Here is a 6,782-nt window from a genome sequence, read left to right as displayed (position 1 = left end):
TTCATTGCGTTTGTAATGAATTTATGTGTGGGCACATGTGTGAGAGTCAGAGGATAACTTGTGGGAGTCAGTTCTCTCCTTCCACCATGCGGGTTCAGGGGAACAAACTCAGGTCACACAGCCATCTCACAGGCCCACTTTTATTTCTTAAACAAAACACTTATGTGGGTTTAGCTCTTAGCATGGGAAGGGAGTTGGGGGCCGGGATCAAACTGTCATCTACAACTAAGTCTTCCAAGCTTCTTACGTGGACATTGCTTATTTGCATTCCCTCCAAACATTCTGAGAGTGCCCTTAATAAGAGAGGCCTAGTAAGCACTTGAATGTAAATGCTCTCTCTCTATCTGTGTGTGTGTGTGTGTGTGTGTGTGTGTGTGTGTGTGTGAGAGAGAGAGAGAGAGAGAGAGAGAGGGAGAGAGAGAGAGAGAGAGAGAGACATGTTGTGTATGTGGAGATGTGTGCAGAGGTCAGAAGACCACTGTGTGGAATCAGTTCTCTTCATCTTCTTGGGGCTTGAACTTGGATTGTTAGGGTTCTTTTTTTCCCTTTTGGCAAGTGCTCTTAGCAGGCCCCATCCTGCTGGCCCCTTTCTCTCCACTTAATGCTTTAGTAGCGCTAACCTAGTCCTGCTCTGTGATTACGAAGAGCCTGCATGGGCACTACCCACTGGAAATGAGCTCTAAGCACTGTTTCACTCCCTGTGCATTGTTCTAAGCACTTGGTACCCAGCTGGCACCCAGAGGCATTCCATGAAGATCTGTGGGCAGAATAAATAGCTTCGAAGCAACAGTCTGGAAGTAGGCTGCTGCCTCTCCTCTTCTCAAGTGCGTCTTGTCTGAGAGCAGGAGAGTAGTTTTCCGCAGAGTTCTCTGGACACCTTCTTCACTTGAAGACAGTGCCCAAAAGGAGGGGCCTGAGAGGAGGCTCAGGTTATCTCTCCACTGGGAAATGGTTGCCTTATCCCCAAGTATCTGTGAGATCTGGGAGGCAGAACCAAGTCACCAAGCAAACTTACCCTTAAGTGTAAAATTAAGTTCAAAGACACACTGAGTTACATTGGCAGAGTAGAAATAGGCAGAGGGCTGGGGGCAGGAGCTAAGGTCCTGAGAACACGAAGGAGCCCACACTCTCTAAACCTAGTTTGTGGATGGAGAGTCCACTTCCAAACTCACACAGCTGACAAGTGCAAGAACTGAGACGTCAAACCTGAAGAGTGTCGAGGCTGGAGCGAGCTTAGTGGCTGGGAGCTTGTCTTGCAAGCTCAGCATCTCCGGTTAGACCTTGAAATATCAGGCTCCACTATCAAACGTGTCTGTGGTTTGACCGTTCCCACCGAAACTCAAATTGAAATTTCATCTCGACTGTGTGGTATCAAGAAGTAGAATCTTTAGGATGCATTGGGTCATAAATGGATTAATCCTCATATAGCTTAATGGATGAATGGATTACTGGGTTGTCCCACGAGTGGCTCTGTTATAAAAACTACGTTGTGTATCTTGCATAAGGCCCTTTCCTCATGTGAGGTCTAGCATTGCTTCAGAACCCTGTGAGTTCCCATCAGCAAGGAGTGTGGAACAGCCTGACCTGATATTCCCAGAAGTCAGAAGTGAGTGACAGTGTTTCCTCTTTTTCTTATAGAACATCCAATCTCAGATATTTTACAATAGTAACAGAAAGCACAGGGAGAAGCTTAAATAGAAGAACCAATGGTCTTATGGAGGAATATCAAAGGCTATCTACCCAATATTTGATGCCACAGGCTCAAGCCCTCTTAGACATCTTTGCTTTATACCTGTCCTGCTTAGGTGGTTTTGCTTTTGTGAGTTTGTTTTGGCTAATTTGACAGAAGCTGAAGTTATCTGGAGAGAGGAACCTCAATTGAGAAAATGCTTCCATTTAGATTGCCTATTGGCAAGTCTGAGTAACCCAGGACTATCATGCCGGCAAGCACCCACTCCATGGTTCCTGCCTCCAGGTTCCTGCCTCCAGGTTCCTGCCCTACTTGAGCTCCTTCCTTGATTCGCTCAGGGACGGGCTGTTACCTGGAAGTGTAAGACGAAATAAACCCTTTCTTCTCAAAGTTTCTTTTGGTTGGTCATGGTTTCTTTGTCACAGCAACAGAAGCCATAACTAAGACAAAACCCTCTTCTGAGCCATCCCCAACCACAGCCTATGAGCAAAGAGTCCTCTCCATGATGAACATTGCCAAGCGCTTCTCAGTGTGAGCTCTTCTGCACCTATGCACCTATGGGGAGGGTCACGTAGGCTATATCTGTAACTACGGATACAGAGATGGCATTGATCAACCTGGGAAGGGGATGGAGAGATGGCTCAGCAGTTAGGCGCACTGGCTGCTCTTGGACAGATCTCCTGCTTCCATTTTCAACACCCACAGGTACTCTGCAGGATCTGATACTTTCTTCTAACCTCCACAGGGACCAGGCACACCCGGTGAACAGACATACATGCAAGGCAAAACATTCATACAGGAAAAGTAAATAAAGATATGAAAAGAAAGCAGTCTGAAAACTGTCCTTAGATGCTAAATGGTAGGGAGAGAACTTAGGCTAGCCAGTGTCACTCTCAGGGTCCTTGGTGGTGGTTTAAATGAAAAGCAAACCTTCACAGGCTCACAAATTTGAACACTTGTCCCCCAGTTTGTGGTGTTGTTTGGGAAGATTGCAGGACAGAACATTTACGACAAGGAGCATTCACACTCCAGTCAGCCTCACTTTAGTTCTCTCTCTCTCTCTCTCTCTCTCTCTCTCTCTCTCTCTCTCTCTCTGCTTTGTGTGACTGCCCAACTTCCTTTTTAGCTGCCTGGTGACATGCTTCTCCCACCATTTGGGACTTTCCCTTTGCAGTTGTGAGCCCAAACAAAGTCATCCTTCCTTAAGAAGGTCATGGTATTTTATCACAGCAACGGAAAAATAGCAGATGCATCCTCTGAGGCGTATTCCAGATTGCTTTCCTATTGAAATTGGTTGCTAGTGGATCCAGCCTTTTAGGTGACCATAGTGCAGTCTTTACTGCATCTCTAGATTGCTGCCTGGCCTGTTTCTATCCCCCTCTTCTTACTTTGCTCATACTTTTCTGCTCCTCTTTCCCAAATGATTTCTTTAAGCAGCTGAGGTTTTTTTTAATCTTTAAGTTAATTTATTATTATAGTGTGATGTGATGTAGTGTGGTGGTGGTGGTGGTGGTGGTGGTGGTGGTGGTGTGTGTGTGTGTGTGTGTGTGTGTGTGTGTGTGTGTGTGTGTGATGGTAAGAAGATAACTTCTGGGAGTCAATACTCTTTCTACCTTGAGGCAAGACTGCTCTTCCTGATTCTGCCATGTGATGTCACAGGCTAACTAGCCTGTGAACTTTGTACTATTATTCTGGGCTCCAACCTTCACTGCCACATGACCCTTTTTTCCCTCCCCTGCTTTGCCCCCGACCAGATTTATGGGGCTCACACTCAGGTTCTCACACATGCTGAGGACTTTGTTCTGCTCTGCTTTTGTTTTTGGCATCAACCATTTCTCCAATTTTCCGTAACACTCAGCCATTCAATCCCGACACTGTTTATCCTAACATAGTCCAGTTTCCCACAAGTTGCAGGGCTCCACCACACAAAACTGTGCCCACTCTGACACCCAGTCCAGAGGCCTGGGCCACCTGTACTTCCAACGGACTAGTTACAAATCAGAGGTCTCCAAGGCCCCCTGCTCCCATCTGACAATTACCTAGAGGAGTTCATGGAAACTCGAGAGTTATTATTGCTGGTTTATTATGAAAGAGACACCTAGGAATAGCCAAAGGCAATCACTGTCCAGGGCAAGGCACAGAGCATAGGACCAGCAGAGCCTCCGTGCCTCTTCAGGCACCCCACCCTACACAAACTCCATCGCTCAGCAACTTCAGAGCTCGTCAAATTCCACTTTTAAGAGCCTGTCAGAACTTAATCTCCAGTCCCGCCCCACTTTCCTGAAGGCAGTGGATGAGGCAACCCTCCGACCTATGCATTAGGTACTTCTCAGCACTGAGTTCCACCCTGAGGCTATCTGAGTCCCCGTTCAAAAGCAACCCCATTAGCTTAAAGTATTAGCCTCAGCTATTACCACAAAGGCTCATTATGAATAACAAAAGACACTTCTTGACACTTTGGAAACTTCTTCTGCTTAAAGAGCAGGAGGCCACAGTCACTTTCCACCTAGAGGCCAGGCCCCCACCACCGGACAGACGCAGGAGCTTAAACTTCCCCTCACTCCGTGAGCTCTATCTCTCAATCTTATCTGAGTTTCACCAAGTCCAGGCCTCCACGCCTGTGCTCCTCACTGAACGGGAAGCACCTAACAGCATTAAACCATTCCTCAGGACTGCCTGTCTTTAGAGAAGAGCCTCAGGGACATGCTGCTTCAGCCCCTCATTAACCTGTTGGCTGGAGAGGAACTAAAACAGTTCTCACAGGCTGAGGTCCTAAAAGGCAGAGAGCAGCAATTGCTTTCCCAGTGAGAGTCTTGGCGATTTGTGCTTATAAAGTAGGGAATTGTTCCACAGGCTTTCCAGAGCACAGGCCAAAACAGACAAGAATTTTTTGATGGTTTGAATATACTCCGTGAAGGGTTTCTGTTCTAAGAGGCCCAGAGTCGAACGTTGACAGGCACGAGAGCATCATCAAATTTATGTCTAAAATCGACCATAGATCAAAGTTTGAGTGCTTCTAAATAAAGCAAAATCCAATGACCAAAGGGAAGAAAAATCTGTAAACATGACATCAGATGCTGCAGAGGAAGGCCAAGATTCATAAACTTACTTACTAAAGGAAACTTTTGAGATGTCCAATTGTTAGAAAGACACAAGCACCTGACAAGCTGGATAGGTAAGAAAGTGGGCTGAGGAGATGGCGCAGCTCTTAAGAGCACTTGCTACTCTTGCAGGGGACAGGAATTTGGTGTCCAACATTCATATCAGGTGGCTAACAGTTTCCAGTAACTCCATTTCCGGAGGCTCTGGCTTCCACAGGCACCAGCACACATCTGGTACACATACATGAAAATAAAAATATCATTTTTTTTTATTCAGAAGGAGTAATGATACAGAGATTAACGCTCTTGCCTGGGTGTCAGCTGAGTACCAAAGTAATGGGTATTAAATCTTCAGGAAGGCAGCTGGCAATCCTTTGTGAAAGGAAGAATCAAGCACACACATCGTGACCTTGAATATGAAAATCTTCACAGTGCAACCAGCAGAAGATATCTGGAACAGCTGAATTTGTGAGGCAGGGAGATTGATTAGGGGCCATCTCCGAATTGACCAGAGAATGATGTGTGAAGAGGTCATCATGCACCAAGTTACACAGGGGCACAGGTAGATGGAGGTGGGAAAATCATAAAAGCAAGGTTACCGTGACAGACTGAGTGAGACTAACCCGTAGGCTCCTGTGTTTGAATATGTGGTTTCCAGTTGGCAGAATTGTTCGGGAAGGATTAGAAGGTGTGGCCTTGTTGGAGGAGCTGTGCCACTGGAGGAGGGCTTTGTGGCTTCATCTCACACACACACACACACACACACACACACACACACACACACACACACACACACACAATTCCCAGTGGGCCCCTCTCTCTGCCTCCTGCTTGTGGATCAGTTGTTCCTGATGCCATCCATGCCTTTGCTCTGCCGTCATGGGCTCTAAGCCTCTATAATCATGGGCCTAATTAAATGCTTTCTTTAATAAGTTGCCTTAGTCATGGTATTTCTGTCACAGTGATAGAAAAATAACCAAGATAGGAACACAGAAGTAGCATTTGGGAGGTGGAAGCAGGGGGATCAGAGGTTCAGGGACATCCTCTATCATGCGGTTAGTTCAAGACCAGTTTGGGATACCTGAGAACTTCAAAAGAAAACATTCTGAAAGGAACAGTCTAGACAGAGGGAAGGCTGTGAGACCTACATAAATGACAGATGTCATGTCCTCTTTCTGGCGAACCTGAGGCATAGGGAACGAAGCTTTAATGACCACTTCCCAGTAAGCCCATGAGGCTCAGAAACAATCAGGCCACAAAGAAGAAAAGAATCCCCAAGCAACTGAGTTTCCTTGTGTTCTGTTCCTGTCTTCCTTTCTCCTAGTTTCTATGGAGAAAAATACCCAGTACGGTGTTTTTCTGACCTCCGAGCTGGTTTGTGCAATAGCTTGGTGTGTCTTCTTCCTCATACCTCAAGGCGTACTTGTCTTTTACTAGGATAGACAGCCACACCACCTGGCTGCGTCTGTCATCTTCTCTCAGTTTCTGCCTAGCAGCAGAACACGAAGGGTCTTCAAGCTCATCCTGGTCCTCCATAGCCATCAGAACAACTCTCTCGGGAGGGTGACAGGGCTACAGAGTACAAACCCTCTTGGAGGCTCCTACTCTAATTTCAGAGGCTACACTGGCTTCCATTTACAGGGAACCGGAGAGACCCATCTACAGCCACTCGAGCACTCTGATCTGGGTCTCCAGCATCCCAGAATCAAGACATAGCAGGCAACTGAGATAGGGAAGTTTTATAACAGAAGAGGGCTAGGCTCCCAAGTCTTAGTAAAATATCAGCATCTCGACAGTGCAAACCCTCAGTGAGACAGGAAGGCTGCAGAGCGGAACCACATGCTGCAGCCATGAAAGGTGTGTTTCACGCAGGTCGAATCGTGTGTATGAAACCCACCCACGCATATGCTCTGAAGACTGCTACGGAAAGTGGAGCTGTAGACTTTGTTATTCCCTCTCCTCCCACTCTTGACACCAGCCATTGTAGTTTA

The 6,782-nt window shown here is 46.7% G+C and overlaps 2 protein-coding genes across 4 annotated transcripts in view; one reads left to right on the top strand and one right to left on the bottom strand.

Moving 5' to 3' along the window:
• The window catches only part of Snx14 (sorting nexin 14), a 224,519-nt gene that overhangs the window by 118,241 nt on the left and 99,496 nt on the right, over nucleotides 1-6,782 (top strand). The gene's annotated exons all lie outside the window — the stretch shown is intronic.
• Nt5e (5' nucleotidase, ecto) overlaps nucleotides 1-6,782 on the bottom strand; it is a 44,722-nt gene that overhangs the window by 35,600 nt on the left and 2,340 nt on the right. The gene's annotated exons all lie outside the window — the stretch shown is intronic.

The sequence above is a fragment of the Rattus norvegicus genome, chromosome 8 (genome assembly GCF_036323735.1).
Source record: "Rattus norvegicus strain BN/NHsdMcwi chromosome 8, GRCr8, whole genome shotgun sequence".
Lineage (NCBI taxonomy): Eukaryota > Metazoa > Chordata > Mammalia > Rodentia > Muridae > Rattus > Rattus norvegicus.
This window is presented reverse-complemented; position numbering and strand designations above follow the sequence as displayed.